Source organism: Eucalyptus grandis, chromosome 1, assembly GCF_016545825.1.
Source record: "Eucalyptus grandis isolate ANBG69807.140 chromosome 1, ASM1654582v1, whole genome shotgun sequence".
NCBI lineage: Eukaryota > Viridiplantae > Streptophyta > Magnoliopsida > Myrtales > Myrtaceae > Eucalyptus > Eucalyptus grandis.
In genome coordinates, this window is record NC_052612.1 from 53,042,981 (window position 1) to 53,066,080 (window position 23,100).

General features: G+C 40.2%; 1 long non-coding RNA gene across 1 annotated transcript; it reads right to left on the reverse strand.

The window, feature by feature from the left end:
• Positions 1-3,539: 3,539 nt before the first annotated feature.
• LOC120286949 lies at positions 3,540-4,289 on the reverse strand. Its single transcript, XR_005545629.1, has 2 exons — positions 4,212-4,289; positions 3,540-4,060 (listed from the first exon to the last, which is right to left on the reverse strand). It is a non-coding gene; the product is annotated as an uncharacterized LOC120286949 (long non-coding RNA).
• Positions 4,290-23,100: the final 18,811 nt, after the last annotated feature.

Genomic DNA, 23,100 nt, shown 5'->3' on the forward strand with positions numbered 1-23,100 from the left:
CTTGTGTTCTTGAGGTTACTTCGTCACTCGTACACACGCTTCACATATAACATCACATAAAAGTAACTTGAGGGAGCTTTATTCTTTCTATGAGCAAGATAGTAGCAGCGGCCAAACTCTTCACTTGGTAGAGGCTAACGGCGATGTGGTGGGCGGGTGACCGCGGGAGGACAGATTCGACGAACCACCGTAGGTGGAGGCGGTGGCGGCTGAACTTTTGTATATCTATTTGAGATTAGAATTGGCTTTCGAGGGCCAGGCACGCTTCCAGCGGAGGCAGACCTGTCATAGATCGATGTCGATGACTGTGACCATGACAAGGACATGTGTTCATGTCCATGTCCGTGGCCGTGTCCCTCTTTGTGGACGCGTATTTGGCGGTGTTCCTCTTTGTGGACGAGGACGTGGCTGTGCTTCTCTTTATGGCCGGGTCTGTGGCCGTGGCTGTGTTCCTCTCTTTGGACGAGTACGCGGCTGTGCCTCTCTTTATGGCTGTGTCCGTGGCCGTGGCTGTGGCTGTGTTCCTCTTTGTGGACAAGTACGTGGCTGTGCCGCTCTTTATGGCTGTGGCCGTGTACCTCTTTGTGGACTAGTGCGAGGCCATGCCGCTCTTTGTGACTGTGCCCCTCTTTGTGGCCTTGCCCGTGGCCGTGTCCCTCTTTGTGGCCTTGCCCCTGTCCCTGTTTCTGGCCATGCGCGAGGCCATGACCATGCCGGGAGCCTTGATGGCCGCTGTGACGATGACTTGCTCCCGGGCTTATGATCTGCAGGTTTTCCTTGCGGGGATGAATGTTAATTTGGAGATTCATTGCGATTGTGTTTATGGCGATGAAGGAAGTGAAGGCAAGAAGGCCAGTCCTTATAGGAGAAAAGCTTCCGCAAGACGAAGTTACTAAGAGGGCCCCCTTTAGCATTCTGTGATGGCGTTAGAAAGTCTTGGTCAAGTGCATTATTTTCTTGGACGGTGGGGTTGGGACATTTCTATCGCGACGAATCTTCGTCCTTCGTTAATTTTATATTTATCTCTTTTATTAGTCCAATTGACTTATTTTGCTTGGAGATAACGCTCAATTAGCTCTTAAGGGAAAGATTATACATGTCTATATCTTCAATAGAAATATTAGTATCACCTCACAATTTCATTTTTCGTTTGCATCCATCACAACTACTGCTGGCCCATATACATACCTTATTATAGAGAGTTTTAAGCATCTCAATTTCTTGCGCATTTCTAACTTCACGTTATCCTTAATTCTATGAAATTAAATCAAGTCATTGAACTAAATACTCATAAGGGATTACATCTCATCTTGGCCAATCCAACTTAAGATTTATTCACTCCTTAACCTAACCTCCAAATCAAATTGACAAAGCAGCCATTTGTTCATCACACGTTCAGTATAGGAATATGTCTCGAGTATGAAGTCGTCGAATTCCGACCCGATCAGGGGTTTCAACCGTGGACGGGAAGGGAGACCGCGATGGTCTTTAATTGAAGGAGAAAAGCTTGTCCACTAAGAAAGGGAAAAGAGAAGATGCTGCTCAGAAAATGGGACGAAAAGGGAGAAAGGACAGAGTAGCCATCATGATGGTGTCTATTCATGACCGGCACTCAATTATCTCCTCGCTTTTACCCTTCTGCGAAATTGCTCTCTAAATACGAAGAAAGAGCTCCGAAGGCCGCAAGAAAAGAGATTGAAGAGTCCTGTCGAGAGTTTCTCAGAAAGGTTTTTGTTTAATTAATTGCTCGGTTGCTTATTTTTGGAAACCACAGCCATATGTTTTTGTGAAGTTTCAAAATTTTATCTAAGGCTATGCTGATGGGCCAATTAGATCAAATCAAATGGAGGGGATTGCTCGATTTACGATACCGGATCGATGGTGACCCAGAAATAGGACAAAGGGTTGGGCCACATCATTGTCATTGAATTTTTCTTTTGGGTAAAACCCCTCCTTCCACGAAACTTGCGGGCCACTTTGCTTTATGTAGTGCTCACAACGAGTCATGCGACAGCGACATAACTTGCTGGGCAAGTTGGAAAGATTGCGCGTTTGCCTCAAATTGATAACCGAGTGATTTGTATGAAATGCTTTTAATTCAGTAAATTAATTTGATTTGCGCAGCCGACAAAACCATGGTGAGGCTGGCCTCGCCTAGGGGAAAAAAGGAAAATGAAGAAGAAGAGAATTCGAAAAGAATTGTTAAAAATTATCATCGAAACGGTCGGCCAATCAAAATTAGTCGGATGAACTGAATTGACACAATTTCAAAAGGTTAAAATTGAATTATTTGAAAAAAAAAAAGTTAAAGGATTTTTTTGGTCATTCTCCCAAAACAAGAACCATGGGAACAACTGCTTGTGAACTTGGTAGTTAATATGAAATCAGCCTGCTTGCTCATTAAAGTCCTTCTAAGTTATTAGAGGCTCAAATTATAGAAATTCACTAGGTGTGGACAAATTATTCTCCCTGAGCATGATCAAAACTCACTAAATTAGGATGGGTTCTGCAAAACTACAGGTCAAGAGTCTGTTGCTGCCCATGCCTCCAATGTATACGTTTTAGCTGTGTAATTTATCTAACTCTTATCAGTCAAATGAAAGAGATAATCAGACCATACTTCTTAGCGGATGTTAAGAGCTCTTTAACAAGAAAAGAGAGCGAATTTTCAGTAAGGATTTCCGGAAATGACAAGTTTAAAGCAAACGATCTGATCGTACAAGCGCAACATTTGTAATTACAAATGAGCAGAACAAAGGATACTGCAAAAACATTTGTAATGTCACCAATACCTGCTAAACCATCTTACAATGATGATTTCTGCAGCCATTACGTATTCTGCATAGATGGTGTTTTTCCAAATGCACAGGCCCATCAAATAAGATCAAACGAAAACCAGCATGCTTTCTTTTACATGAACTAGCGTGAATAGACATGTAGAACCAAGTCGTTCTTGCTTCAGTACACTCTTGAAGGGAAGAGTATTGTTTCTCGCTATGGACAGTTTAGCAGTTTATCTATTTTGGCTTAGTGCAAGGCGAGTGAGAATCGAGGGATTCTCATTTTCTTGTATTAATGAGGCAAACTTTCCAATATGTGTCCATTCTCACCGTACTGTTCTCATTGCATTATTCTGATTGCTAGGTCTTACCTAACATCTTACCTAACATCTTAGACGCATTACTTTTTCGCTTCTTTAATGCTCCAGAATTTCGCACACTAGCTTAGTAGTCTAGTTCAATTTGATTCGATTAATTTTGATACCGATGGAATATAGGCTGAAGCTATATATCAATTGATATATATATGATTCTATGAAAAGTGACACCTGCTATATAGATTGAAACTTCTAATGCTTGTGAATAAAAGACATTTATCTTATTGATCAAGATATATAATCTTAAGAATCGAGAAATTCAATCGACGGTTGATGAAAATAAATGGGATTAAACTTTTGTGAGATTCATTACCGAGTAAGGGAAAAGAATTCAGCATTCACTTGAAAATAGCACATCTAATTGCATTTGCGTTACCCCATAAGTAGGAACCCAAATTCATTTATAGTACGTTTGTATCGATGCGAATAAGTACAATGAGGTGAGAGCTATGACATCCAACGCAAAGAACAGCTACACCTTTACGCTCTGACATCCAACGCAAAGAACGACTACACCTTTACGCTCTGACTCAGTGAAAAGAAAACAAAAGAGAAGAAAGCAAGAGTCAGGTTAGAAAAACACATGCTACAAGAACACAGGGACAACCCGCCTTGTCTTCTTGGGGGTAAGACAAGAGACTTCTTCACACACACTCACACTCTTCATATATAACATTACATAAAGTAACTCAAGGGAGCTTTATTCGTGCTACTACCAGATAGTAGCAGTGGCCGAAGTCATCATTCAGTCGAGGCTAACAGCCACCTGGCGGGCAGAAGACGACTGGAGGATGGACTGGATAAACCACCGGAGGTGGCGATAGAGAACCGGTGTATCAGGTCATCGGCCATTGGACAGGAAGGCTCCCATCGAGGAATCGGAATCCACTTGACGTCACTCTCCTGCGAGATGAACGATGCGTGAGGCATATATTTTTCAAAAAGGATGAGGAAGAAGACGAAGAGACTGAAACTGAGCCAAAGGAGTAATTCTGAAGATACGCTACCCTATGTGTGGCCATATTTCATGAAGGTAACAAAAAAGGGGCCTTACCTGGAAATCAACGTCATATGTAAATATAACCTCCTTCCTTTCTTCGACCTCTTGAGGGTTTGTAGAGCTAGTAACCACTGTTGGATTATAATGTCTCAAGTTGCTGTTTTCTGTTTTGTTCTTTTTTTTTACTCTGTTTTCTGTTCTGTTTTCTGCTCTGTTTTACTCTGTTTTTTTTTATTAAAAAACAACCAAGTTAAATTTAGTTATTTATTTAGTGTTTTTGTTATTTTCTAGGAAGTTAATAGCACGTTTGTGTGCAGTTATGTGTTGCACGTACGTGAGCAGTTTTTGCTTTGTTTAAGTTGTTTTGTACTTGACGGTTTCCTTAAGAACAGACGTATGCAAGTTTGTGTTCTATTTCTCTGCGCTTCTCTTCCTCGTATGAAAAATATAGCTTCTGGTTTTCTATTTTCTTGTTTACTGTTTTGATCAGTAACAACAGTGGTATTAGAGCATGTATGATCTTGAGGGGCTATGAAGTGAAGCAAGTATCGAAGTGTAAAGAAGTTAAAGGGTGATGGAGACAGGGTCGAGTGGTTTCTCTGCGATGGCTTCTCTAGTATTTACTGGAGAGAATTATCAAGCATGGGCTGTTAAGATGACAGCATTTTTGGAGGGTCATGATCTGTGGGAAGCTGTGGAGGATGATTATGAAGTTGCTCCACTTCCAGATAATCCGACCATGAATCAAATCAAACTTCATAAAGAGAGAACCACAAGAAAAGCCAAGGCAAAATCTTGCCTCGTATGCTGTCTCGCCTACCATCTTTACCAGAATTATGAAGTGTGACTCTGCAAAGGCCATATGGGACTTCTTGAAGGAAGAATATGAAGGAGATGAGAAGATAAGAGGTATGAAGGTGCTGAATCTCTTGAGGGAGTTTGAGAGACAGCAGATGAAGGATTCGAGTCGGTGAAGGAGTACTCGATAGGTTGGTTGGGATAGCTGATAAAATCGAGTTTTAGAACCGACTTGAAGGATGAAAGGCTTGTTCAGTAAGATTCTGGTGTCTCTTCCAGAGAAGTTCGAAGCCACCATAGCGTCTCTAGAAAATACAAGAGACTTACCTGATATAAAGCTTGCAGAATTGTTGAATGCTTTGCAGGCGCAGGAGCACAGAAGACTGATGAGAAGAGAAGAGTTTGTAGAGGGTGCGCTGCAAGCTAGAGTGAAGTCAAATGATGGAGGCAAAGGGAAGAAATGGATTCAGTCCAGAGAAAATGCCGGTGACTCCAAGTTTGTAGCAAAAGAAGGAAATTCTGGTGGGTCTAGCAAATGGAAGATGAACAAAAAGCCTTGTCAATACTGTGGTGGAACTAATCATGAGTTTTTTAGATGTTGGAGAAAGCTCGATGCTAGATGCGAGAAGATGTCACAAGTTGGGTCACATGGAAGCCATCTGCAAAGAAAAAAATTACCAGCAAGCAGGAAAAGCCCAGGTAGCCGTGAATGAAACTGAGGAAGAGCACTTATTTGTAGCTTCTTTTTCTGAATCTTCTGTTGGGAATGATGCATGGCTGGTGGATAGTGGCTGTACCAATCATATGACTGGCAATTCGAAGCTGTTTAGGAGTCTAGACAGTCGATCGGGTCCAGAGTCAGAATTGGCAATGGACAGTATATCGAAGTGCAAGGGAAGGGTACAGTGGCTATTGAAGGAAATCAGGAGGTGAAGCTGATAAGTGATGTTCTCTTTGTGCCAAATATTGACCATAATCTGTTAAGTGTTGGTCAATTAGTTGAGAAGGGCTATAAAGTGAAGTTCGAAGGAAGGAATGTCTTATTAATAATGCGAGATAGCAAAGAAGTGCTAAGAATTCCAATGGAGGACAAGAGTTTCATGTTCAAGCCACAAGAGATGCAACAAATGGCTTTAAAATGCAAAGAAGAAAATGCAGAGATATGGCATAAAAGACTTGGGCATGTTCACAGGAAGAGCATGTTGTTTATGCAGAGAAATAGCTTGGCAGATGACTTGCCAAGTTTCGAGGAGGAATTTCCACAGTGCAAAACTTGTCTTCTTGGCAAGCAAGCCAGATTTCCTTTCAAAGGAGGATTTGGAGAGCATGTGAGAAGCTGCAATTAGTCCACACAGATTTATGTGGACCTATGTCTGAGTCTTCTCTCAATGGTAGCAGGTATTTCATTACCTTCACTGATGATATGACTAGGATGAGTTGGATTTATTTTCTGCAAGCCAAGTCTGAAGTTGCTGATGTGTTTGTGAAGTTTAAATCCCTAGTTGGGAATCAGAGTGGGAAGAAAATTAAAATGCTCAGGTCTGATAATGGTTACGAGTATACTTTGCTCACAAGTTTAAGTTGAATTGTGAGCAAGCGAGAATTGTGCAGCAGTTCTTTGCTCCCTATTCACCTCAAAGAATGGGGTCGGTGAGAGGAAAAATAGAAGTATTATGGAGATGGCCGATGTATGATGCAGGAGAAGATGTTGCCTAAGAAGTTTTGGGCCGAGGCGGCTAATACCGCATGTTCTTGTTGAACAGATTGCCCACAAAGGCCTTAGAGAGGTCAACACCTTTTGAAGTCTGGTATGGTGTTAAACCTTTCGTGAAAAATTTGAAGGTTTTTGGGTGTTTGTGTTACACTCATGTTCCTGAGGTCAAGAGGGACAAGCTAGATAAGAAGGCAGAGCTTGGAATCTTCATCGGGTACAGTCTCTAATCAAAGGCTTACAGAATTTTTCACCCTATAACAGAGAAGGTGACTGTAAGCAGAGATGTTGTTTTTCTAGAGGAAGATGAGTGGAATTGGATGGAAGGAAAGAGTGCAGAACAGCAACAGTTCGAAAAACAACCTGCAACAGATGTAGAAGTTGATAAAGTTATAGATGGATTGGAAGACAGTGTTGATGATTTACCAGTGAGAGGCACAAGGTCACTTGCTGAAATCTATGAAAGAAGCAATGTGGCAATGCTCGAACCATCTAACTTTGTGGAAGCTAAGGAGGATCAGAGGTGGATTGCAGCAATGCAGGAGGAGATTTCAATGATCCAGAAAAACCACACATGGGAGCTTGTTGAGAGACCATCTGATAAGAATGTGATTGGGGTTAAGTGGGTGTTTAGAACAAAACTTAATCCTGATGGTTATGTTAATAAACACAAAGCTAGACTGGTGGTGAAAAGCTATGCACAAATATGGGGAGTAGACTATTCTGAAACATTTGCTTCTGTTGCACGACTTGATACAATAAGGTTACTGTTAGCTATTGCAGCAGAGAATGGGTGGCCTATATTTTAGTTAGATGTCAAGTCTGCATTTCTGAATGGAGAGCTTGAGGAGGAGATTTTTGTTGAACAACCTGAAGGTTTTAGTATCAAAGGGCAAGAAGAGAGTGTATACAGGTTGAAGAAAGCTCTATATGGACTGAGCGAGGCTCCAAGAGCTTGGTATGGGAAGATAGATCGATATTTACAGGATTTTGGTTTTGTGAAAAGCTTAAGTGAGTTCACTCTTTATGTCAAGAAGGTGAATCACAGTGTTGTAACTTTGTCACTTTATGTAGATGATCTATTAGTGACGGGAATGATATGGAATTGATAGAGAAGGTGAAGCAAGATCTATTTGCAGTTTTTGAGATGTCAGACTTGGGAAAGATGACTTATTTTTTGGGTTTGGAAGTCAAACAGGCTTCATATGAGATCTTCATCTGTCAGAAAAAAATACATGAAGGAAATTCTAAAGAAGTTTCAGATGGAAGATTGTCGAAGTGTAAGCACTCCTATGGCTGCTAAAGAAAAATTGCAGAAGAATGATGGAACAGATGCGATAGATGCTTCTATGTATAGAAGTCTGATTGGGTGTCTCATGTATCTTACAGCAACTAGACCATATATTCTATTTGCTGTGAGTGTTTTATCCAGGTTTATGAGTAGTCCTAGTCAGTTACATTTAATTGCAGCAAAAAGGGTATTGAGATATCTCAAAGGAACATTGTTCTTTGGTGTGAAGTTTAAAAAGGTCGAAGTTTAATTTGCAAGGATTTTCTGATAGTGACGGGCTGGTTCAGTAGATGACATGAAGAGTACGTCTGGATATTGTTTCAGTTTTGGTTCTGCTTGTTTCTCTTGGTGTTCTAAAAGCAAGAAATTGTAGCTCGTCCACTGCAGAGGCTGAGTTTATAGCTACTGCAGCTGCAAATCAAGCTTTATGGCTGAAGAAGATAATGAAGGATCTGTGGTTGAATTCTAGTGATTGCATTGAAATTAATGTAGATAATCAGGCTGCTTTAGCAATATCACAGAATCCAATTTTCCATGGCAAAACCAAGCATTTCAAAGTCAAATTTTTCTTTCTGCGTGAGGTGCAACAAAGTTGCGAAGTTAAGTTGGTCTATTGCAGATCTGAAGATCAGCTTGCAGACATGTTCACAAAACCACTTCAAGCTGGAAGATTTGAAGTATTAAGAAAGAAAATTGGAGTATGCAGCAGCAACTAATCCAAGGAGGAGTTTGTTGGATTATAATGTCTCAGTTGCTGTTTTATGTTTTGTTTTTTTTTTTTACTCTGTTTTCTGCTGTTTTCTGCTCTGTTTTACTCTGTTTTTTTTTTTATTAAAAAACAGCCAAGTTCATTTAGTTATTTATTTAGTGTTTTTGTTATTTTCTAGGAAGTTAATAGCACGTTTGTGTGCAGTTATGTGTTGCACTTACGTGAGCAGTTTTTGCTTTGTTTAAGTTGTTCTGTACTTGACGGTTTCCTTAAGAACAGACGTATGCAAGTTTGTGTTCTGTTTCTCTGTGCTTCTCTTCCTCATCACAAAAATATAGCTTCTGATTTTCTATTTTCTTGTTTACTGTTTTGATCAGTAACAACAACCACACGCTTTGCATGAGGATTACAGGTGATTGGAGTAGCCTTCTCGCTCCATATGCCTATATATTCATGTCCGACACTACAGTAATAAAAAGATGATTTGGCACAGTTATTGAGGTGGATGTCTAATAAACAGGACTAGCATCAACCTTTGGTGTTTTGTATGTGATCATGGAAAATCACCTGAATGGTTTAACCTCAAACCCAACAATTGTTGTGGCCCCTGTTTCATTATCTTGGTGATACTCGACAGTGAACCACAAGTGATTGTAGATAAAATATCTCTGCTCCCTACTCTGCAAAAAGTATTCAGTCGTTACGTATCCACAAACACTTGCATATTTTAAACACCTAAAAGAGAGGGAATGCCAAGATTGGTACTCACTCCAGCATAATGTGCATTGAAGCCAACAGGAAAGCCACGTCGATATGCTGTGAAATTGTTCTGGTGCAGGCCATTCTAATGGAACCACCAGAGGGAGATAGTCCAACACCCTGCCATTTATGCTGTGTCATCCAACAGTTCCAGATCATTAAGTTACAGCAGTTCTTGCTCTGCATGCATTTTATGCTAATCAGTGCTTACATGTTCACTCGATACTCGTCATCCATCTTTTTTTGAAATTTTTGGCCTCTTTTGCATCAAGAATCTTTTGACAGAGAATTTTGCACCGCTTGCCTACTCCCATTCTTATCTGAGATAAAAAGAAGCAATCAGGTGATCAAAAGGAAACGTGCTCCCTCCTATCTTCAAGCCAGGCAGTATGTAAGTTTATAAGGATTGTCTGTACATGCATATACACGTACTTATGTAACCTACCTCATAATAGTCTTGGTTATCTCAGCACAGCAAGTTAGGGGCCTACAATCTTCCAGATTATACTCCTCCTTCTTCAACTGTGAGAAATCCATTGAGTAAGGGATAGGCATGGGAATGGCCCTGAAAAAAGCCAAATTGTCTTGACAATAATGAGGAGAGTATACTTTGAAGCCTAGGTAGAATCGATCCTTCGTGGACAGCCATAATGAAAGGTCTACTAAGGATTATGCACGGACCAGAAGTTTTGGAAAGAGTTTATACTATCAGGATCAAAAAGGTAATAATGTTCTTCATTTTCATAGTAGAAAAAGTCAATATCCCTGTGATTAATTCCAAGATAGTTCGAAAAATAATGAAGAAAAGGAGAGACAACCGAGGGAACCTTCTTAGGTAAACGATTCAAAAGTCGATAGTCTAGAAGAGGTCTTATAAGTGTTGTGCTTGGCAGAGGATAATAAGGCAGGTCATGAGAAGCCAGGTCAAAAAGAAATTCGAAGTATAATGACATCTAGGCTTGTAAGATCCAGAAGGAACTGGAGATGGTACCGCTCTTTTCAGCCTTCATGACCATTGAGGCATGTACTAGCCCTCTATACAGAGAAGCAAGAACTACGGAAACAAGAGTAATGCGCTTATCACTTGCAAGATTTGCAGCCATTTGGAGATAATCCTTGTTCACTTTAAGTGTGACACATTTGAAAACGTATCTTGACAACCAGTATAGTAAGAAAACGATGAGTTCCTTTTCATCGACAGGGCCTGTCTCTCCACCAAACTGCTCGAAGAACTTACTATGCGCAAGAACATCTGAGATGAAAAAAGGAATTTCAATCGTAGGCAACTGCTCAACAGAACGGCTAAATAGCTGAAAATCGGTTATAGTATGCATGTCCTGCATGGTGATAGTCATAGGTCCCCAAGGGAAAAGGAAACAGTTAATCGAAGAGGACCAAAAGCTTACTGTAGACCCTACCAATCCACAGTTTACATCATAAGAAGACATATTGATTGTGAGTGTCTTTTCAATCCCAGCATTCATCCAAGCAAGTCAGGTTGGTTCATCATCCCTTAATCAGAGAAACCATTTATGGAAATCTGCCTCAAATGAAAGGAACCCACGAAATCGAGGAGAAGCTAAGGACCAGACATCTCAAAAGAAGCTGTATTGAAGAGCCAAAGTTTCATGCCTTGTAGGAAAGCAAGCTTTGAGTGGAGGATGGATTCTATTATAGTCAATAATACTGGGACCTAGAAAGAAGCAGCCCGTCACATCCTCGACCTCATTCAACAGGCCGAAACAAAAATCTTTAGCATGTTCCCCTGTCTAGAGAGTGATCAAATTGCTGAGGTAGTCTGCAGAGTCATACCCGGAGGTTTTCTTGGGTGCCTTAGCAGGTGACAAAGCGTAGATGAAAGAAATCGTAAAGAGAATTTGGAAATAGGGTAAGGTAAGAAGACGGAATACAATAATGGAATCCTTAAGGAGATATTAGTAGAAGATAGATGCCTCAGGGAAGAAAAGGGAAAAGTTACGAAATTAGTGGAGACATGTCGAGATAATGTGGGGAATGAAAATTTGTATCAAGGACAAGATGTCAGAAGACAATTAGGCATGATCACCTTAGAAGGCCTGTACATGTTGACATCCAAAATCACCCTCAGAACCACGTGTTGGTCACAAGAGAATATTGGGTGAAACGCTCTATTTTGGTTCACATAGTTAAAGGTAAAATAGCTTTCATGGAAGCTATTTAAGTTGAGCCTCGATAGAATTCTAGAAGTCAACTCTAGAGTCGATGGCTAGGTGACTGATTGCCATATGTCAAGCTACAAGAATAGTGCACTAGATTTGAAGATAAAGCGAAATTAGTATTAGAACACAAGTAAGAATAACTACTGCAAGAAATACACATGAAAATAGGGAGTAGTTATTTGCTTGATGAGCAAGCTGCACAAGCATCGTCGACAGGTTAGGAAGCAATTGTTAAAGTATAAGGTTGTCAAGAAGAAATGGAAAACATGGAGAATGTGAATAGTAATGCCCAAGAAATAGCAACCAACTGAGGAACATCAGTCCACGCTATAAATACCACAGCCCTACCATTGAAAACCTACCCGAACAACATATCATTTATATTTACTTTATATTTACTTTATTGCATTTTAGCTATAATTTCCAGGATTCCCATCTTTGATTAAATTCTAACATGTATCTTTATCTGGTCCAACGGCGTTGATTGAATTTCGGTGTTGTTCTACAAGCCCAGTGTTGTTGATTAAATTCCGGTGTTATGTTTTCTATCTAAAGGTATTGCTATTGATTAGATTCCACCCTTACGCCTAAAACAAACTGTGTCATGGATTAAATTCCGGCATAGTTTGAGCTCAAAAGCATAGACTATCCAGTTCCTAGTGTTTAGATTACATCATTGATTAGATTCTAGTGTGATTTACACTCAACAATAGTTAGTTTTTGAGTCACATTAGCATTGATTGTCAGGGTTGTAAATACAAATTGAAAGTAAAATTCCTCTCACATTTGACATTCTTTGTCCAAGTTCAACACAAAACTTGAGTGTCTTATAATAAAACCAAAACGCAGCGTTTGATGAAAGATTTTTCATAATGATCAAAACTGGTGAAACAGAATTGTATCAAGCTCGTTCTTGCTCTTGAAGAACTTGGAGAACCCGAAACTCTTGTCGAGGGTAGTCACCGGCCCCTCTACCTCTGCCTCACTCTCTTTCAGGCTTGCGAGGGGCGGACTTATTGTGTCTTGTCGTCGATGGCAGGGGAAAGACCGCTTGACGAACGCCAAAGCAGCAACGAGCGTAGAGTCGTCAAATCCGAGAGTGATTCATGATTTGAAAGCATTCGCTGGAGAGGAAAGAGGTTTGCTTTTCTTCATCTTCTTCAGATAAGGAAAGCACGAAGGTGAGAGAATATAAGAGAAAGAAATAAGAGAAAGAAATAAGTGTGTTCAGAGCAATAGAGAGAGAGAGCAAGGGTAGTGCGTGCAGACTAGTGAGAGAGAAAGGAAATTATTTTTTGCGCATAAATTCGTTAGCTGGTGGCCGGCCCCGCAGCCTTACGTTGCTTCACGTGTCGCTTCTCGAGTGGCTGGGAATCACGCTGACTTGGAGTCCCCAGACCACCAATATTTCCTCGGTTCTCTATATTCAATTTTTTAATGATCGTCCTGTTTCTCTTTGGAATGGTAGCTACGAGTACGCTACGTACTCTCTACCGCGATGTCTCAAAGTACAGCCAATTGGAGAACCAAGAAGAAGCCCTAGAAGAGGCGGGCTGGAAGTTGGTACACGGGGATGTGTTCCATCCTCCTGCAAACTCGGACTTACCGTGTGTCTACATCGGGACAAGGGTCCAATTTTTGGGGATGACTCTTGTCATCATGATTTTTGTCCTCCTTGGTTTCCTCTCTCCTACTAACCGAGGGGGTCCGATGACGGCAATGGTCTTGCTTTGGGTCTTTATGGGCCTTTTCGCAGATACTCTTCAGCTTGTTTATAAAAGATGTTCGAGGGAGCAGAACGGAAGAAAATTACTCTCAAGACTGTTTTCATGCTCCCCGCTTCTATTTTCGTTGTGTTCTTTATCTTGAATGTGTTGTAAAGGCTAACAGTATTATCTAGAGGAGGATGAATAACTGATTATACATGATCTAAATAAACTAAAGCGGAATTTAAGACAACCAAGTTTGATATTGCAAAAGAACAAAATCTAATGAGAAATTATGCAATAACCAGATTCTAATGTGTGCAAAATGCTATCAAATAAAACAATAGAGAGTTAAAGGGATAGAGAAATTTGCACACACTAATTATAGTGATTTGGTTCAAATCAAGTCCACATTTACTCTCCCACGTTGATTAACCTACTGACTGGATTTCAATAGAGAATCAATCAGTTTGTGTGGTCAGGTGCTTATTTCTGGAAATTCGAGAAACTTTATCAGACATTCTGCTTCTTTCAACTGATTTTCTTCCTCGTATCAACTGGACTCCGACCTGCTTTCCTCTCCTGAACGCTGCTTAAGTGCAACCATTTTAGGTTTATCTTGTATTGCTGGGACGAATCTTTTGTTATTCATCGAGTGACCATCACGTCAATGGCTCTCGACAGTCTGCTGCTTTTCAAGGACAAATTATAGGTCATGACGATACTCATATGGGGTGAGCTTGATCGTTGGCTTTATACATGAAATGGAACTACTTCATTTGCTCTTGAAAAGGATAAGTTTCATTGAAGCCAGCTATCGATCAGTAGGGAGTTCTCATTAAAACACTCGCCGTTCGTCTAATAGTCATTATTAGTAGGATTGATGGCTGATTAATCAATGCCCGTCAAGATTTCATGATAAAAATAAGGGCAAAGAGATATTGTTTGGCAAAAGCGATAAGAAAGGTGGAGAAATCACCATGGAATTAGTCGAGCGTTCATTCACGCATCCGCCATATCTTTAGACGACCAAAAGTTCCCCAAGAGCCCAAGGGAATAGGACAGCGCCAATAGCCATTTTAATGTTTACGCTGAAAATCGTCAGTTTATTGACTTAAACGAAACATTAGCGTCCTTCATTTCGGCAACTAATTCTAGATTGACGAGCACGAGAAAGATAACTTCCCTTTATGCATTTTTTAATAAATGTGCACAAAATTGAAATAAAATGATGAATCATATGTCCTGTCGTTCTACTTCAAAACATGAAAACGAATGGATAAGTTCATCATATATATCGTCTTCAAAGATCTACCCAAATAGGATGAATAATCAATAGAGATGTCTCTACCTATTGACATTTAAAAAGATATAGGGCATCCTACCGACTAACATTTTATTACTAGTCTAAAAATTAATTGCCAATCATCTTGAAAGGAATGGAGAGAAAAAAGCAAGGAAAGAAAATGAAGAATCAAGAAAAGAGACATGTATAAACTGGCGATCTTTATTGGTTCTTAACATTACAAAGCATGAGAACAATCATGAAATAGTACTCACTACTGTTATTAGCCAAGGTTGCGGAGGGCGGGGTGCCGGTGGACAGTGCCCATGTCTGTGCTCATGATAGTGGCGACCTTGTCTTGACTTATAAATTTTGACTAAATACTTAAAATTTATTTTCATAGAAGTTTAGGGACCAGTTTTGGCCCTAACAAAAAAGATTTTCATATCACCTATGTATTAATATCATTTGCTTTTTCTAGGTTTTATTTTCTATTTTATCTTCCCTATTTTTGGATAAATTAATGTTTAAAAAATTAATAATTAAAAGAAAAAAAAGAGGGAGGTTCTGGAGATAGAAACCGAGGCTAAGAGAGCTGAGATAGAGCGAGTAAGCCTCAGTCGACGCTGCGGCCGTGACATCCCCTGTCTGACAAGCTCCAGCCAGCGTTGCCGAGCCAAATCGTGAGCCCCCGGCCTTGTTTTTGCCCCGTTTTGGGCGCATCGGGGCGGAGCTCGCGGCCGTCGGGCTAACGCGAACTCTGACCCCTCATCTGTCCTTCGGTTTGCTGCTGAGTGCCGCGTGTGTTCGTCCGTCGAGAGTCCCGGTCTCCGATTTGGGTCTCAATTGGGCTGAAAGACCATCGATCCCGTACGTACACCACCTGTTCGACACAATGACTAAACGAGATCTAGTTTCCGTGTCCTCGCTTCTGGCCAAGACCAAGCGTCCTTGGCTTGATTCACGTTGTTGAGATGATGTTGTTGAGTGTAACGATTCGGGCGTCGGTCGTTTGGGTCGTTTCGCAGAGTTCCCAGTAATATAAAAGTCGGTGACAGCCCACTTGGAGGACCCGGATTCTTCATATACTAAGCATTTGGCTGTGGAATTTTAAGCATTAAAGGAGGAGGTTTGGTAAAAAGCAATGAACGAGATGTCGTAGACAAAAGGAAGGCTGGTCTTTTCAAACCCTTGCTCTTCACGAAATTCAGTCTCGAAAAAGGGCACTTTCGATATTGTTTTGCGAAAATTTACCGCCATAAATGAAATGCTCGGACAACAATATAATTTACTGCAGACGTGAAGATGCTCAAAGAAGCTTTGTTCTGAGAAGAAGAAACTGTCTCCATCACGAGTCGGGTAAAAACGAACTGAAAGACCTAGAAGACACGTTGAATTACCGAAGCAACCGGCTTCGCAAGTGAAGATATTTCAGACGTGTGCTCTAGAAAAGCCATAAAAGATATAGCCCAAACAATGTCTATCCATAAAAGGAAATTCTCATTTTAAGACTATCATTAATGAGAACTTCATCGATAAAATTGTGGGCACAATTGAAGGAGAGTGTTGAATTATGTCTCAAATTTGAGTACCCGACCCGATGTTAATTAGACAAGTCAAAGGTGCTTGTCATTATTTTATTTTAGTATTTTTTTTTTTTTTTTTTTGGGGGGGGTGTTGCGTGAGGGAGTCAGGGAAATAAGTTCCGTGTTGCAACCGGTAGTAATCTTCATAACACATCACAAAAGGAAAGACATGGATTTAATCGATCGAGATGTATCATCTAAACAACAGAGAAACCGTTACCAACTATAGATGGAAATCAAAAATAGAATGGGATTGAAGTTGAGTGGGAATTCAGTGGCCAGTAACATAAAAGAAAAAGTCGGTGGAAACATGAGATTAAAACATCTAATTGCACTTGCAACGCCACCAGAAGTTATGTGGATCCAAATCCATAAATCCAAATCCAACACGAAGACCATCTAAATCTTTATGCTCTGACCCAGTGAAAAGGAAATTTAAGAGGAGAAAGCAAGAATTAGGTCATGAAAGCCACATCTGATAATACAAGACCCCGAAGACAATTAAGTTAGCCTGCTAGAGGAGACAAGTGACTTCTTCACACGCATGCACAAACTTCAGGCAAAACATTACATAAAATGAAAGTAACGCAAACTTCACTCATAACATTGCATAAAATAATAGTAACACATGCACAAACTTCAGGAAAAACATTACATAAAGTAACAGCTTGACACGGTGGAGTCTGATGCCGGTGTGGCGGGAAGATGATGATTACCACCGGAGATGACGCTGACCTTTCTAGATTTTCAATAACTGAAACTTTGACCACGGCAAGTGGCCGTCTCCCTATTTGTGGCCCTGTATGTGGAGGTGTTCCACCTTGTGGAACTGTATGTGATGGTGTTCGTGGACGTATATGTGGTGGTGTTTGTGGACGTGTATGTGGTGGTTTTCCACTTTGTGGACATGTATGTGGTGGTTTTCCACTTTGTGGACATGTGTGTGGCGGGGTTTCTCCTTGAGGACGAGTACAGCAACGCCGTGGCCGTGGCCGTGGCCGTGGCTGTGGCCCTCTTTGTGTCCAGGCCAGTGGCCGTGTCCATCTTTGTGGACATGTGTGTGGCAGTGTTTCTCCTTGGGGACGAGTGCAGCACCGCTGTGTCTGTGGCCGTGGTCCTCTTTGTGTCCATGCCGGTGGCCGTGTCCATCTTTGTGGCCGTGTCCATCTTTGTGGCCATGCCGGTGGCTGTGCCCGTGGCCATGGCCATGATGGCTGCCGTGGTGATGACCCTCTCCCATAATTTTCCTTGTGGGCGTGAGTGTTACTTTGGAAATGTGTTGTGGCAGTTCATGGTGGCGAAGAGTGCTATTTAACCCATAAAGGGCCACCGGACCCAGCAAAAAAAAAAAAAAAAGAAAAAAAAAATTGTTAATGGGCCTAATGGTGTTTAGAAGTCTTGGTCACGGTCAGTGTTTATTTGGACGGTCACCGTTTATTTATTTATTTTTTTGGGTCCATAGTTTGGACGGTGGGAAAGTACCAAGTAGTCAACTTTGGCGGAGCATCGAGAAGCTGTTGAAGAAAGAAGAGAGCAACAAGCAAGAAGTCATCAATGGAAGCTTCATAGAAGATGAACCGGTACAGCTGGCAAGATAAATGCCAGTGGTATAAGTCTTGGTCGCGGCCACCATCTTGGAAAAAAGGACTGAACGTGAACAAGAAGATAAAGTTGTCTTTTCAACAAGAAAAGTTTATGCCAATGGTATTAGCCTTATTAAGATAACTGCTAATGGTATAAGTCTTAGTCTACATGACTTGTCGAAGAGCTGGACCAATAAAGAATAGCCAAAACAACATCGTTTTGTCTTTTATTTGAATTTTAATATAAATATTAAATAAATTTAATTTAAAACTAAAATTTAATATAAAACGACATCGTACTTTTCCTTCTTTTAATGTGGATTTTATAGAGAATATGGTGTTTTGGGAGATCTTATGTTCGTAAATTATTTATAGGCATAGACACCTATGGAGGAGAGATTCTAAGTGGGACCAAAGGCACCAGTGTTGGTGTTGATAATTTGCCTGTCCACGCTAAAATTGATTCATCTGGCATCTTTACTCGAAGATATCTTACTCTTGGCACCTCTATAGGATTGCGCATAGGCATAGCATATGTATCACACTGCTATTAGAATGCTGATATAAGTCATCGGGTATGTTCATATTCCTCGTACAAAAATTTAGAGATAATTACACAAATAATTCCTTAACTTTGGTCCTACATGCAGTGTCGTTTCCAAACTTTTAATTCTTCAATATGGTCCTAGAACTTTAGTCTAATGTGCATTATCGTCCCTAAATTTTTTATTTAGTCAACATGGTCCACGAACTTTTTGATAACATTCAATCTAGTCCACAGACTATGTGAAAACAATTAATGCTATCCTTTCATCGATTGAAGTTCAAAGACAAAATTAAATATTTTTATATAGTCTAATGACTAAATTAAACATATACTAAAAATTTATGGAGCATATTGAATAAATTAAAAGTTTATGAACCACATTACACAACGGGTTAAAGTTCAAGGATTACATTGAACAAAATACAAGTTTAATAAATAACATTGTATATTAGGCTAAAATTCATGAATCATCCTTATCATCTTCCCTTTATTTTACCAAGCATCGATAGGAAAATTGTCTAAAAATTCTTAAATCTAGTTAGTCCTAAATCTTTCAAATTTGTTAATTGAAGCCTAAATATTTTCACATTGTGTCAATTGAGTTCATTTGACCAATTTTGGCTAAAAATCGTGGACGTGGACTTCAGCCATTCTATGTGGCATTGACAAAGCTAATGTGGGCAAATTTTAATAATATTTTAATATTAATTTATTAAAAAATTGAATTTTATTTTTTTCCTTTTTTTCTTTACTTTTTTTGTGATCTTTTTCTTTGGTAGCGAGGGAGTCGTGGGTGAGTGGGGTTGGCATAGCCACGGAGGCCCTAGGTGCGGCCTCCCTGGCCCTAGGCAAAAGGGTTCACAACCTCGTCGATTGCAAGTGAGGGTGCAAAAGACATTACTCGATCAAGGCGAAGCCTACATGGCTGGCAAGGGTTGCCGGTGACCCTCACCGGCTAAAAAAAAGCAGAGAGTAAGAAAAAAAATATTGTGATATTATTAAAATTTGTCCGTGGCCGTGTCGCTCTGTGTCCTTGGCCGTGTCCCTGTTTCTGGCCGTGTGTGAGACCATGGCCATGCCGGAAGCCTTGATGACCGTGATGGCCGCGTTGACGATGACCGTCTTCCGTGCTTATGAGCTGTAGGTTTTCCTTGCGTTTTCCTTGCGGGGGTCAAAGGAAGTAAAGGCAAGAAGGCCAGTCCTTAAAGGATAGGAGAAAAGCCTCTGCAAGACGAAGTTACTAAGTAAGGGGCCCTGGCATTAGAAAGTCTTGGTCAAGTGCATTGAATTTTTGGACGGTGGGGTTGGGACAATTCTATCGCGAAGATTCGTCGGTCCTTCGTTAATTTTATATTATCTCTTTTATTAGTCCATTTGACTTGTTTTTCTTGGAGTCAATCCTCGATTGGTGCTTAAGGGGCAGATTGTATATGCCTATATCTTCAACATAAATATAAGTTTTACCTCACAATTTCATTTTAGTTTACATCCATCGCAACTACTGTTCCATAATATGTACCTTAGAGAAAGTATTTGTAAAATGATTAAGCATCTCAAGTTTGTTTACTATATCTTTAATTCTATGAAACTAAGTCAGATCACTGAACTGAATGCACGTAGGGGATTACATCTCGTCTTAGCCAGTCCACCTTAAAGACTTATTTAGGCGTTAACCTAATCTCCAACTCAAATTGACAAAGCAGCCATTCGTTCAATCACATGCTCAGTATAGAAATATGTCTCGACAATGAAGCCATCCAACGAATCCTGACCCGACCAGGGGTTGCGGCCGCGGATGGGAAAGGAGACGGCGATGGTCTTTGATTGAAGGAGAAAAGCTTGTCCGCTAAGAAAGGGAAAAGAGAAGATCGGAAAATGGGACGAAAAGGGGAAGAGAGAGTAGCCATCATGGTGTCCTATTCATGATGAGCACTCTAAATACGAAGAGAAAGCGCGTTGAAGGCTGCCTGAAAAGACATTGAAGAGTGTCGGGAGTTTCTCCGGAAGGTTGAACTTGTGGAAGTCCATTAAATACTTACGGTAAGTATTTAATTGATAGCTTTATGAGATTATGAGATTATTTTTAGTGGAATTTTAAGAAATAAAAATCATATCAGTTATTGGGTGTATTTATGGTTGAGAAACATTATGAATATTCGAATAAGTCAAGTATGATTGTAATCTCTATTATACCAGTTGATTTACAATAAAATATTTGACTGCTCTCTTTTGAATTACATAAATTCGATGTCGAATTTATTTGCTCATTCTTATAAATGGATTGCCTGATAGTTTGTTTTTGGCAACCGTAGTCATATGTACTTGGGAAATTTAAAAATTTACATAAAGCTTTACCGATAGGTCAATCAGATCAAATCAAATGGAGGGGTTCCTCTAGATTTACATAATTGGATCGATGGTGACCAGAAATAGGACAAAGGGTTAGGCGACATCGTTGTCATCGAATGTTTCTTTTGGGCAAAGCCCCTCCTTCCACGAAACTTGCGGGCGACTTTGCTTTATGAAGTGCACACTTCGAGTCTTGCGATTGTGACACAGCTTGCCGTGCAAGTTGGAAAGAGCTTGCTCGTTTGCCTCGAATTGCTAACCGAGTGATTTGCATAAAATGCTCATTTTCTTGCTTATAAACAATCTAGAGAGGGCAAGATGAAACAAGAACCAAAGTATGGCAACAGCTACTTGTGATATGCCTTCCGAGGCACTTGAACTTGGTAGTTGGTATGAAATCAGCCTTCTTGCTTATTAAAATCCTTGTCATTAGAGGCTCAAATTATGAAATTCACTATGTTTGGACATTTTATTCTCTCTAGGCATGGCCAAAACTCACTAAATTAGGATGGGTTCTGGAAAGCTACAGGTCAAGTGTGTTGCTGTCCATGCCTCCAATGTACACTTTTTAGCTGTATAATTTATCCAACTCTTATCCGTCAAATGAAAAAAAAGAAAAATCAAACCATACTTCTGGCGGATGCCAAGAGCTCCAGAAGACACAAGTGAATAGCAAACAATTTGATCGTACTCGCGCAACATTGGTAATTCCAAATGAACCAAAAAGAGGATGCTGCAAAACATTTGTAATGTCACAAATACCTGCTAAACTATCTTACAATGATGATTTCCTGCAGCCACTACGTATTCCGCATGATGTTTTTCCAACTGCACAGGCCCATCAAATAAGATCAAACGAAAACAAACATGAAAAATACTATGTTCTTCTACATGAACTAGCGTAATTAGACATGTAGAACCATGTTCCGCAGGAAAACTATGTAAATTCCTTTAAGTCGTCCTTGCTTCAGTACACTCTCGAAGGGAAGAGTATATTTTCTCGTCATGGATAATTCAGCAATTTATCTGTTTTGGCTTAGCGCAAGGTGAGTGAGGATCGAGGGATTCTCATTTTTTTGTATTAATGAGGCAAGCTTTGCAGTATGTGTCGATTCTCACCGTACCGTTCTCACTGCATTATTCTGTTTGCCAGGTTTTACATAAGATCTTAAACGCACTACTTTTTCACTTCTTCAGTGCTCCAGAATTTCGCCCTTTAGCTCAGTAGTCGAGCTTAATTTGATTCAATTCATTTTGATACCGATGGAATATAGGCCGAAGCTATATATCAATTGACATAGAAATCTTTATATAGATACAACTTGATAAATTGTACTTATATGTCCTAGAACCGTCCAACCACTGTCTAAACGATTCTATGAAAAGTGGCACCTGTGACAGAGATTGAAACTTCTAATGCTTGTGATTAAAAGACATTGAACTAATTGATCAAGATGTATAATCTTAAGAATTAAGAAATTCTATCTACTGTCGATGAATATAAATGGGATTAAACTTGTGTGGAGATTCACTGGCGATTAACAGAATAGAATTCAGGGCTAACACGAGACTAACACATCTAATTGCACTTGCAAAACCCCAGAAGCAATAACCCAAATCCGTTTATCATATATATATATAATTACAATGAGGTGGGGGCTATGACATTCGATGCAAAGAACATCTACACCTTTACGCTCTGACCCAGTGAAGAGAAAAATCAAGAGAAAGAATTAGGTCATGAAAAACACATACTACAAGACCACAGGGACAACCCACCTTGTCTTCTTGAGGTATAACAAGTGACTTCTTCACACACGTACGCACGCTTCATATTTAACATTACATAAAGTAACTGAGGGGAGCTTCATTCGTGCTACAACCGGATGGTAGTGGTGCCGAACTCATCATCCGGTCGAGGCTAAAAGCCGCCTGGTGGGCAGAAGACGACGGGAGGACGGACTGGATAAACCACTGGAGGTGGCGATAGAGAACCAGTGTATCAGGTCATCGGCCATCGAATGGGAAGGCTCCCATCGAGGAATCGGAATCCGCTTGACGTCACTCTCCTGCAAGATGAACGATGCGTGAGGCATATATTTTTCAAAAAGGATAAGGAAGAAAACAAAGAGACTGAAATTGAGGCCGAGTAATTCTGAAAATACACTGCTCTACGTGTGGCCATATTTCATGAAGGTAACAAAAAAGGGGCCTTACCTGGAAATCAACGTCATATGTAAATATAACCTCTTTCCTTTCTTTGACCTCTTGGGGGTTTGTAGAGCTATTAACCTGTTGGATTTTTTATGTCTCAGTGCTGCTGTTTTTAGACTAAAGCTTCTCTGTTCTGTTTTATATTGTTTTAGTTTATTTTCTTACTTAGTCAATTATGTTATGCAGTTGTTGTTGTGTTATTTAGGA